Raw genomic sequence first — 12,863 nt, forward strand, 5'->3', positions numbered from 1 at the left:
GTAGAACTACCGGTTCATAAGTGCCCGTGTGACAGCTTTCAAAAAAGGCAGTGCATCTCATTCAGAACTAACGCCTGTACAAAACAGCCAGCACTCGTGCATGACCATATCGACGCGGGACGTTGGTCATTAACACTACCGCTTACATGAAACAGCCTTTACTCACACATCATGACATTCGTAGGGAATGTGGCAATTATACAAAGTGCAACACAACACGCACAAGACAGGCAGCGCCGTGAGAACCAGCCTCAGCGAACCCCACCGACTACACCGCTGTCATAGGGATTGAAACGGCTAGGGACGTTCGCGCAATTTTATTCCTGGGCCGCGCGCTTTCGTCAGAAAAGTGCCTAGGGCTTATTCTCTCGTATTAGTTCGCTCCGTGGCTCGCGGCGGCGCGGCAGTTACAGGCTGGTGCTGCCCGCGTTCGTAAATGCCCGACAATGATGTGTTCAATTTAGCTAGTGAAGGATTCTCTCGGCTGCTGTGCGCGATTCTAAGCGCAATTTGCACGTTGAAGGCCGATTAAACACAGCAACTTTCGAGGCTTTGATCGTGCCAATGTTGGAATTTACATCTTGTGGTTGGAGTGCCAGAGGCTGGCTGCACCAGCTAAGTAAAAAAAAATTGCCGCGTATTTGTGTGCTTCGCTGCAAATGCCGTCAAAAGACGATAGTCTTTTGCCATATATGTTTGGCCTTGCCACAGACAACGCCACCTCTATGTTGAATCGGCTGCATCTGGCTGGCATTCATAAAATAGACCAGGCGCTGCCTAAGATATGGACGCCATCTGGCAGTGGCGTCGGGAAACATGAGCTTGTGCAGAACCCAGGACCACTACCAGGTGGCAGCACCATATCGTCGGTAGAGGGCTTTTTCGTGCATAGCATCGCATTTTCACAGCAGCCTAAGAAACACTGGCAGATGGCTGTTTCGTGCATAGCGTCGCATTTTCAGCGTAGCCTAAGAAACACTAGTATCTTTAGAATTACGTATCTATGAATTTTCTAGTAAAGGAACACACCACCTAATACTTACGTATTGACGTTGCGCCTCAGATATGCGTAATATTTGATTTTTGATCGACAATGTTCACAAGTATGAACGCAGCTACCAGTTCAAGATGAATGGGCCTTCATCAAATGCTTAAACTTTCGCCAGATGTCTGAACTGTGTGACAGACAGACAGACAGGCAGACCAACATTTATGAGTTCAAGTATCCCAAGAAAGACTATTTTCTTTTAAAAGACGCTGCTCAGTTTTGCGACATTGTCTATTTTGTTCATAGCGCTTACTCTCTCATGCACCGACAGTCAGTCCTCGTCGTTGCAGTCTCTGCGGTTGAAAACAGGAAACTCGTTTTGGCGAGGCGGAGCAGAGGACATGACGGATGGAGCAGGCGGCGCTTGCTGGCACGTCTGCTGAGAGACGCCTTGAGACATATTTGAGTAGATAGTTCGGCATGAATCTTCTGGCATACGTTATGGCGTGACACTCTACGCCACTTGTAAAGGCGTTTAGAAGCTACAGTAAGGAATACAAACGGAATCACGACAGAATTTTGTTGGACCAAAATACTCCAATTTTGCTGTGCAGTTGGTCTGCCTCTTACAAACTACGTACTGCATAGAGCGTACCGTTGCCGAGACTGCTACACACATCTAAAGCGGTGCCATCTGCAGCGGAGTGGCGAATCGCCTTTTGCCGCCTCACGTCACTTTACATAATGCAATCAAGGCTTCGACGGACACCCGTCTGGTCGGGAATAATCATTGAACGAAAAGACAAGGACGCCGACTGCAAAAAAAATGTATTGATGTTTCGGCACTCAGAACGGTAGCCTTATGCACAAGTGTGAACAAGGCTCCCGTTCTGGGTGCCTAAGCGTCAATACATTTTTATCTTTTGGTCAGCGTCCTCTTCTTTCTATTCAATCATTTTATATCATACAATACTGACAGACTCAGAAACCTACATGCATCTTCTGCATGGAGTGATAACCTGCGAAACGCATGCCTAGGGCCATGTTGTGGATTATATGACCATTAACACGGCACCACCAACAGAACTTGGTTAGACCACAATGCTGCACTATTTCATCTGAAGTTGTTCCTGTAACGCATCGCTTACTCCTTAGAGTATACCGGTGTCTGTGCGGCTACGCATAAGTACAGACAACTCAACTACCACGCTGCTGGGGACAACTGTTTGCGGCCTCCGATAAGCTCACCACATCATACCATGTCCAAAGCGCAGAAGTCGGCGCCCATCTTCTGCATGCACAGACACAATGCAGAAGGAACGTATCAAGCAATCATTTAGAATCCTTCCCCATTGGCTTGGCCCCGGTGGTATACTTTTTACTGTGAGTTGTGATGCCTTTAACGCACCAAGTGTGGCTTGCAGCAAACCGTTGTCACTGCTCCTAAGCGCGTGTACAGCGGTGTCAATTGCAACAATGCGGCGAATCGCCTGCTCACGACTCACATCAGTACACATCGTACAGTGTCGACAGGTGCAGAAGCCGGCATGCATCCTCTCTATGTCGAGATACAATGCGGAACGAATATCTAGGGCGATCCTTTCGTAGAGCCGTTGGCAAGGTGGTACCGAAATATTTTGGCATGGCCACAGTTCTCCACTTTATGGTGTGCAGCTGCTTGGCCTCTTCCGTGCCGCGTACTGCCTGACACATCTTGGCGGCATCACGTTAGTACAGCGATCTCATGGGCCAGGAAGCTCTAGATCACCTTTTGACGTATCGCGTCATATCACCACAACATGAAATCTCCACATGCGAGCAGGATATTTTTATGGATACACCATGCGGAAAGATTTCATTGAGCCATCGTTTCGAATGCATTGCCGTTGATAAGGAGTCCCGGAAAGAATGTTGTTGGACCACAACGCTTAGCTTTTGGCTGTGCCGGACCATAATGATGCGAGTGATGCTGCGCACTAATACATCGATCTCAACTGCCACGATGCTGGGGATCACCTTCTGACGTCTCCTCTGATAAATAGATGCCATTCGGAGAGACTACATGAGGCTGTCCTGTGAAGCACATCGCGATTGGCATGGTGCCATCGAAATAATTTGGTTCGACCACAGTGCTTTGCTGTCGTGTTGTTTTGCGTTTTCCGCAGCGGGCGCCGCTTGGGGCATACTGTTATCAGGGCGGCTGCACACAAGTACAGCGATCTCAACTCCCATGGAGCTGTGAATGCCCTTTTGACACTTCCCTTCAGTTCACTACACCACGCAATGAACACAGGCTCAGATGTCTCTATTCAACGTCGGCAGGTGAGGTACCATGAGGAAGGGTACTCGTCTGGCATGTATATCTCTTGGCATGGCGCCACCGAAAGTTTGATTCGGCAATTGTGCTACACAAAAACCCAGCTACATATCGACTACAAAAACTTACTCGTTTATTGTACTTTTATATCAAACGTTCGAACTGCCTCTCAAAATAAAGCCTTGCTGACAACACTCTTTTCCTTCAACTAAAAACAAGCATAAATACCGCCTTGATGTTTACCTAATAGAATTATAAGCAAACTCGTTTCTCACCATTCACTATCGGTGAGCCTATTTTCAAGAAGGTATTCATTGCTACGACGCACCATAGCTCTAGTAGGACAAATACGTACAGGTTCAGTCATCCGTGCAACGAATATTTCATAATGGGATGCTCTGTTCGTAACGTACATGTGACACTCTGTTTTAACATGTACAATCTTCAAAAAGCATGATTTATCTTCTTTTTCTGCTTTCTTGTTCATACTTTCTTTGAATATAAAAGACCGCCACTATATACAAATACATTTTATTTTGTGCATGTTTCGTTTTTATGCACTTATATATGGTGGTCCTGCAATGACGACAATGTGATCTGCAATTGGAAAATTAATCAATTATTGAAGACAGGCTTATAAAACCTTGCCTAGGAGGTACTCTTTGTTAAGATCATTAATAATACAATTGAGCTGAGCGATCTGAGGTTAGATAATTTGTAGGTCCGAAACAGGCAATGTACTCGGGAAGACAGGAGTATTTAATAGGCGCAGTAGATAATGAAGACCAGTATATTGGTTAGCGGCACAAAGCCTTTGACGTTTGTGGGCATATGTGGTGTTCGCGTACTCCTCCTTTTGCATATTTATATGTGTATTATTATGTGTAATATTATTAGGTCTAACATTTAGGTACATACATGTCATGAGTCGTTGCGTGATTAACAGAGTTCTTCCGAACAGCCGCTAACATTTGGGCCATTTTAGATGTTCAGACTGCGTGTTGGTCAGCTTCCGAAAATATGTAAAAGAAATATTTCGTCTAATCCTTCACTAATGTGGAGTTTGTGTATCTCAAAATGAATGCTTCTTTTCTTCATGCCACCGCTAAAAAGACAGCCGCAATGCGAAAGGTCAGCTGTAGAATTTATGTGTATATTGCACGTAGATGGTTTAGCCAGTCATTCTGTTCATGTTTACAGGTTGATAGAGATACTAGAATACACTTGTGGGAAGACTGCATAGTACGATATGATGTCCTCGACAGCAATAACGAATGTGAGTAAGACGACTGCGATCATACACTTGTTCAGCGTGAAACATAATGCCTTCAGGACTGATGCATGTTGCCACGCGCGCTTCTTTTATTATGTTTTGTAACTGGTGCGTTGCACGTGTGATCGCTGTCTTGCGCGGGCCGCGCCAGAATATCTGGGAACATTCTAGATTTTAGTAGGTCGTTTTGTTAAGATTGCGCACATGACGCGAACAGTCAAGATAACTCCAGACCTTGCGCAACCATTAGTGATATGACTAGAAAGTTCGATGCATGATGTATAAAAGACGGCGCATTCGAGCTATGGTCACTTCTATCGACGGCCGCTGCCCTGTTTGCCGCTATTAGAGTACCGCGTGTATTGCTGTAGTTTGAGTTTTCATTTCACGGCCACAAGTTCGGCCAAATAAAGAGTTTCATCTTGAACACGCCGACTGCTGTGTTCATCGACGTCACGACCACGTGACAATATAACATGATGGTTAAGAGCTTTTGAAAGAACATCAGCGAGCAACAAAATAAATTTAGGACCTTTTGAAAGAAATTCACACCTAAGTGATAAGTTAGGTGTGACTAAGGCTATTAAAAAAATTGAAGCGCCTTCTTTGGCGTCGGCACTCTTGTCTCAACATGCAGGAACAGGTAACTCAAGCATTAACACGGAACACATAGACATTGGCAACAAGCCTAAATTTTGAATGAAAAGAAACAGCGCTAAAAACGCGACGGTGAAAGAACCACGTTCTAGGTGCTGAATAACCACTGATGGATTTGGGGGAAACATAATAGATACGCCAGCACTACGCGGAAGACCACAAAAATGCGTAGTATCATGTTTTCAAGAAATAGCGGAGCTGGCATCCCTGCAGGCAAACAGAAGACACGCCGACGCAGGTGTTTTTATTTGTATGAATATGATAAGTTTCACTAATCTCACGTGCTGTTCGCTACAACAGCTGTACTGGTCAAGCTTTGCCTGCCGACCGCATTGTTCACAATGCTGGGCTGGGTGAGTGGGCACAGATCCCCTCATTGAATAGGGGCCCTATCTCAGCCGGTTGGTCAAGCATCGCCCTTTTTGGTGAATGTAGCAACACCTGCACCGGAAAGGACCTTTCTAACTCGCCTGGTAGGCGAAGTAATATAATGCTTTCTTTTTTTCTCAGAGTTTTGTTTCTTCGTACGCTACATGTTCACAGGCGGCATAGCGCTGACATTTTTTAGGAGCTGGCTCGCCAGTTTCTTAAGCTGGGGCAATGTCCCGCGCCGTAAGCGTAACTTTAGTTCCAGAGGCGACCGCTACAGGCGCAGATCGCGCGAAAGAGAAGTATTCTTCCTCTCGCTCGTCGAGCGCCTCGATGATGATATTAACGCAGGCAAAACCACATATAGCATAGGCAACTGTAGCATGCGCACGCTCGCGCGAGAGAGAAGTCTCCTTCCTCTTGTTCTTCGAGAGCATTGATGATGATAATAACGCTGGCAAAACCCGATTATGTTCGAGCCAGCTCCTCAATCATCATTCACTTCGTGGATGTGGCGTGATTTTTCTTTCGAAAACGGTTTTCTTTGTTTGAGGACTACAACTAAGTGAAGATTTCTAGGCAAAACGTTGGCTCCAGTGAATTCCATGATTAAGAATTGCGTAACGAGAGGATGTTTTAAAATTATGCTTGGGTTCGATTCCTGCTTGGATCATAATTTCTATACTTTCCTTTCGTAGGGTCAACGCTGCTACTGTCGGTCTTTGTTAAAGCTCTGGCATTTAAATTGCGAATGTCTGTTCTCGCCATTCCTGGGTACATATAAAATCTCAATCACCTGTGGCGCACACCCGTACTACACGGCCCGTGGCATTCGGGTATGTGCCACACGTGTCTGGAGGAAAGGGTTTTGAGGACGTACGCGACAGGATTTTCACGTTATTGATCTCTTGGCCCGACATTCATATTCCTGAATCCTCTTATCCTCCCATGTCAATTTTGGAGCACGCCGAATTAAAGAGGCGATCATGAGAGCACCCAGATGTAGGCGGCAGGATAGATAGATAGATAGATAGATAGATAGATAGATAGATAGATAGATAGATAGATAGATAGATAGATAGATAGATAGATAGATAGATCTGTAGATAGAAACGCTCAAAGCGCCAAAAGTTCGCTAAAATGCTGCCCATTTAAAATACATTCGTGTCATCTGGCGTGAACGGAATAGTCTCTATATCATTTATATATAATAAGAAAAGAAGTTGTCTGAGAATGGAACTCTGAGGAACACCGTCTTTATTTCCCCCAAAAGTGAATTTGAATGATTAGTGCCTGTGTATTGTAGCCGTTTGCCAAACAACTACGTATAAGGTCTAGAGCAAGTCCCCTAACGCCATATTCGCTTAACCTTTTCAATAACATATCATGCTTAATTGATTCAAATGCCTTTTTTGAAATCAAGAAGTATCCCTAGAGTATACTGTTTTTCTTCAAAATTCTGAATTATTTTTTCTTTGATACTTAAAACAGCCATTTCACTTACCTTCTTTTTCTGAAAGCCGTATTGATTGCCTGTACGTACATGATTTTTTGTGAAGAAATTCATAATTTTTATATCAATCATTTGTTCACATACTTTCAAAAACAGTGGCAATACCGAGATTGGCCTGTAGTTCTTCATGTCATTTCTATCGCCTCCCTTATATACAACTGTTCCTCTAGCGACTTTTAGTTTATCAGGAAACACGCCTGTAGCCAAAATGAGGTTGCATATGCGTGATAAAGGATTGCTGATACTGTCGACAAATGCTTTTATGGGCTCTGCTTTTATCTTGTCCTCGCCACATGCGGATGCATTCTTTAACTTTATTATTTCGGATTTGATTTCATGTTCTGTTGTTGGCTCCTACGCGTAATGTGTGACCTGTAATTATGCGTGTCATAGTTATCACTTACTGAAGCTCCACATTTTAAAAAGTGTTCATTAAACTTAATAGCCAAAGATATACCGGTATATGTTATATCGCTGTCTGCAATTTCAGACGCTAATTTGCTCTATTTGCGGCGGTAGGCCTTTTAATGTGGGCCATACACCTTTGGGGTCATTGAGAATGGCTTCGGAATTTCTTTCGTAATAACAACTTCTTGCTTCTTTGATATCACGGCCTAGTTTGTTTCTAATTTTCTTATAGGCAGTTAGGAGATGATGTTGTCTAGTTTTAATGAATTCGCTAAAAAGTCTTTCTTGTTCCTTCATTCTTCTTAGAAGCACCGTAGTAATCAATGGTTTTCTACATTGCTTGTTTTGCTTGATAGTAGTTACAGGAAATGTTCGTCATAAAGTTTCTTAAGGTGATTGATAAAATATTTGTAAGCAATGAGAGGATTCGTTAACCGATACAGATAAGACCATGAGGTTTCCCTAACAGACGTTTGAAAAGCAGCAATATTGCTTTTGCTAATCCTTCTAAGATTGAAAGATTGATTGGCATGCATTCTATAATGAGACATGAAAAAAAAATTGGCATGTGATCACTTACATCTAATATCAAAACACCAGCTTCTATGACATTCGTTTGTGGGATAAAGAGTAGGTCAATGAGAGTTTCGGAGACATCTGTTACTCTTGCCGGTGCATGAATTACATTTTGTACGCCGTAAGAGAGAAATAGATCAAGAAGAACTTGTTTGTTGCGTTCTAGAGACCGCATATTCATGTTGAAATCACCCGTAGTAACAGTAGCCAGACCGAGTTCGGAAACAAATTCCAGCATACAATCTAAAAAGTTAAAAAAAGTCATCTATGGCACCAGAATGTACCCTGTAAATTGCCACAATAACACTATGGTGGCACTTCATCATGAGTGATTCGAAGTATCGGTTTACGACTGAAAACTCCGTCACAGTTTCGAAATGCAAATCGTTTCCGATATAAAATGTTACCCCGCCTCCTCACTTTTGTTTTGTGGATACGGTTGTACATCTGTAACCTGGGAATTGTACTTCGTATTGATCGGTGAACCATGTTTCAGAAAAGGCTAAAATGCCGGAGTTGTATTCTAAGTCATCAAAAAGCATGCAAACATGTTTTTCATACCTTTTAAGCTTTGCGCATTTAAATGCAGAATAGACAAATCGTTTCTAGAGCACGATATGGTGGTAGCCTTAAAAGCGTCCTTATCATAATATTTATTGAACCTTGCCATTTGTATACGTCACGTGCAATGACAAGCAGCAGGCATCAGAGACCTATTTTATCTTTTCGAGGTCATCGATCGTGATAATCCGGATTACACGATCGTGTGGACTACGGCGAACGAAAAGTTTACCACTCGTATGGCACACGAACTTATATTCTCGTTTACCTGCTCTTGTTTTCATCTTCCGGAAAAGCTGTTTGTTTTGCGCTGTTAGGTTATCATCCAGAAATATTTTGATTTTGCTTTCCTCAGTTCACTTTTCTTCGCTAACCAGCTGTCCGTAATCTATCGCGAAAAAACCGAACCAAGATGGGCGGAACTGTCTCTGTTTTGCTTGCATTATCACTTTTGCTCTTGGATGGCAGTCGATGAACTGCTTCCACATTCTGGTCACAAAGAAGTGGAACGTCAAGTTCATCAGCTAGCCCATTAGGTTGTCAAGCAAATTCTCTCCTGCATCGTAGGGCATACCGTGTATTTCTAAATTTAGTCGTCAACTGTACTGATCCAAGTCGTTAAGCTCTTGTTTCAGCTTTGAGGTTTTGTAATTGTTCACTTTGACCTCAAGTTTTTCCATGCGTTTATTGAGTCCTGTAATATCGGCATTCTGCTCTTTCATCTGCGAAATGACTTCGTAATGTTTCTTAGCCATCTATTGCACAACCTGTTCAACGCTGCCAACAGTTGCCTTAATTTCATCTAGCGCATCTACTTCCACTTTCCTTTCAAGAAGCAAAGCAAGTTTGCGGTGCATTTCTTTAATTTCATGAAAAAGGTCCATTTCAGTTTCATCGCTGAAAATCGTTGTGTTTTGACTTCGTCGAACCCTTGTGGTTTTGCACGTAGCGCATTTCCAGGTTTTAATAGGGGCGTCCGTCCTTTTTCCATAGGCGGATAGTGATACCCCGGAACAATTTCCAACATGGTAATGAAAGTTGCATCGCAGCACATCAAGTACTACTCTTCACCACGAAATGATTTGTGACAGGCAAGACAAGTATCTGGCATTGTGCCTGCTAACACAAGCTACAAGAGACTCCCAAGAGGCGAGTTACTCAGCAGCAGCGGCAACCACGGGCTTAATGAAAACGAAGTACACAAAGAATAAACTAACCTGTAAACATGAAGAAATCATTCAACACCGGGCCAGAACAGCACGTCGCCGTGGCTGCTGAGTAAGTGTGGTCTGCCCATCGATGGCAGGCTCCTTGTGTAGGCGTTTCGTAGTGACGTCAAGGTTAATCTAAATAGGTCGCGAAAGTTGGAACGAAAAGTGGTCGGAAACCTATTGCGACAAACATCAACACCCGCGTGACGATTAAGCGCTACTAGGTGAGGGGGGAAAATAATGAAAACAAAAAAAATAATTAAACGTTTATTTTCATTAGTTTTAATTTTATTTGTCACGAATTCAATTAGTACATTACTTTAATCAAACTTTAGTCTTGGGTATGTGGTTGAGTGGCCAATTTTTTTCGTTTACTTTCAGAAACAGGGGGCATATGCAGGCAGTCTGGTAACATGGGCCAACGGTTTTGCGCATTTTCAGATGCAAATGGCGTTGCTCGTTTTTGCGCAGTAGGTTTGTGCCTGTCGTCCGTAGGTGATTTCCTCGCATAAGCGTTGTTTTCTAGTCGTGGTACTTGGCAGAAGGTAATATAGCCCATCGCAGCCATCGGGAACCGTTTCAGTGACTGTGTTTTGCCAGCAGACGGCCGGCGTGCTGTCGCCCTTCGGGACGATGAGTCCGCCACGCTACGCGAAGAAACGCTGCGCTGTCTACGGATGCAAGAGCAACACGTGTGCAAGGTTTGTGTGCACGTTGAATTGTTATGCTACTTCTGATTTCGGTGTTATATATTTTGGGGTAACATCCTGTTCAACTGCAACATTTCGCCAATAAAATACACCTTATTTATCAAATGTCTTTTTCGTCTTCCCGTTATCTTGCAGGATTTCATTATGGAGCCAGCCGTCATAGTGATACGAAAAAGAACGTGCAGCTATAAAAAAAAGTAAGAAGCGGCGCCCTGTCAAAAAATATCATAATATCGCGTCCATCGCATTAAAACGTGACGTCATTTCCGCTTTCGGCTGTGACGTCATCTTTTCTTTTTTTTAATTCTGTTTGTCCCCTCCTCACATAGATGGCGACTGTTGCAACAACTAGCCACCGGCTTGACACGTGGGCTTCTATGGAAGTTACGCTACCAGTTTACATATACCTTGGTGACGTAGGGGTCACGTTGTATGGCGTAATCTTCTCGGTAGTTTCCAGCAGCGTGGTTCCGGTCTCTTGATATGTTGCGTTGCGCATAAGTAGCGATACAGGTAATCCTGTACACACGAAGAAGTGTCAAAATCGTGCGCGGCGTCGCTGAGGGTTCGTAATACCGTCCAGGATGACCTCGTACTGAAGAGCGCCGAGTACTGAAGACCTCCTACTGAAGAGCGCCGTACTGAAGAGCGCCCGAAGTACCGCCGGAGAACTTTTTCACTGAGCCCACGTCGGTGTATCGGCGTCCAGACCCAAACACGGTCGCCGGACTGGTACTACACGAAACGTCGTCGAAGATTGTAACGGCGGCTGTCGGTGACCTGGTGTTTCTTCATGCATTGGCGGGCGAGCTGTCGGGCTTCTTCGGAGCGCTGGAGGTAAACAGTGACGTGGAGGTTTTCTTCATCGGGGATGTTGGATAACATGGCTTCGAGCGTCATTGCCGGGTTCCTTCCATATACCAACTTGTATGGCGTCATCTGCGTCGTTTCTTGTACGGTCGTGTTGTATGCGTAGGTCACGTAAGCAAGGGTGCAATCCCACGTCTTGTACTTGACGTCGACGTACATGGTCAGCATGTCGGCGATGGCCTTGTTTAGACGCACCGAGAGGCCATTGGTCTGTGGGTGGTAGGCGGTGGCCCGGAGGTGGCGTGTCTGGCTGTATCTCAAGATCGCTTCAGTTAGCTCCGCAGTAAAGGCCGTACCTCTGTCGGTGATGAGAACCTCTGGGGTACCATGACGCAGGACAATGTTCTCAACGAAAAACTTGGCTACCTCGGCAGCGCTGCCTTGCGGCAGGCCCCTTGAATCGGCGTAGTGGGTGAGGTAGTCGGTAGCTACGACGATTCTCTTGCTTCCAATAGTCGACGTCGGGAACGGCCCCAGAAATCCATACCTATTTGCTGGAACGGTCGCGGAGTGCATCGGTGGGCTGCAGAAGTCCTGCTGGCCTCGTCGGCGGCGTCTTGCGTCGCTGACAGCTCCGGTATGTCCTCACGTAACGAGCGACGTCGGTAGGAAGGCGTGGCCAGTAGTACTTTTCCTGTATCCTCGCGAGTGTGCGCGAAAAGCCGAAGTGGCCAGCGGTCGGTTCGTCGTGCAGGGCCTGCAGAACTTCTGGTCACAGCGCCGAAGGTAAAACGATAAGGTAGTTGGCCCGGGCAGAGAGAAGTTCTTCTTTACGAGGACGTCATTTTTCAAGAAATATGGCAACAATCTTCGCCGGAATACTATTGGGACAGCGGCGGTCCTGCCGCCGAGGTACTCCACAAGGCTCCTCAGTTCCGGGTCTGCTCACTGTCAGTGTAGTCGTCGGTACTTACGGTTCCCAAGAAGCGGTCATCGTCATGGTCGCCATGTGGCGGCGGGTTCACGGGGGCGCGAGACATGCAGTCGGCGTCAGAGCGCTTTCGTCCGGACTGGTAGACGACGGTAATGTCGAATTCTTGAAGTCGCAGTCTCCACCGTGCGAGGCGACCTGAAGGGTCCTTCAAGGCAGCTAGCCAACACAAGTCGTTCTGGTCACTTACCACTTTGACAGGTATGCCGTAAATATAGGGGCGACACTTTCATGTAGTCTAGATGATGGCAATGCACTCCTTTTCTCTTGTGGAATAGTTGGCTTTCGCATGAGTGACCAGCTATCAAAATTGATAACCCCTTCTAGGCCGTCAGTTCTCTGTACTAGGACGGCTCCGAGCCCTACCCTGCTTGCATCGGTGTGGATTTCCATGTCAGCGTATTCGTCGAAGTGCGCAAGTATCGGCGGCGTCTGCAGGCGTCGTTTCAGTTCTTGAAATGCTTCGACTTGTGCCGTTC

Source organism: Rhipicephalus sanguineus, chromosome 9, assembly GCF_013339695.2.
Source record: "Rhipicephalus sanguineus isolate Rsan-2018 chromosome 9, BIME_Rsan_1.4, whole genome shotgun sequence".
Taxonomy (NCBI): Eukaryota; Metazoa; Arthropoda; class Arachnida; order Ixodida; family Ixodidae; genus Rhipicephalus; species Rhipicephalus sanguineus.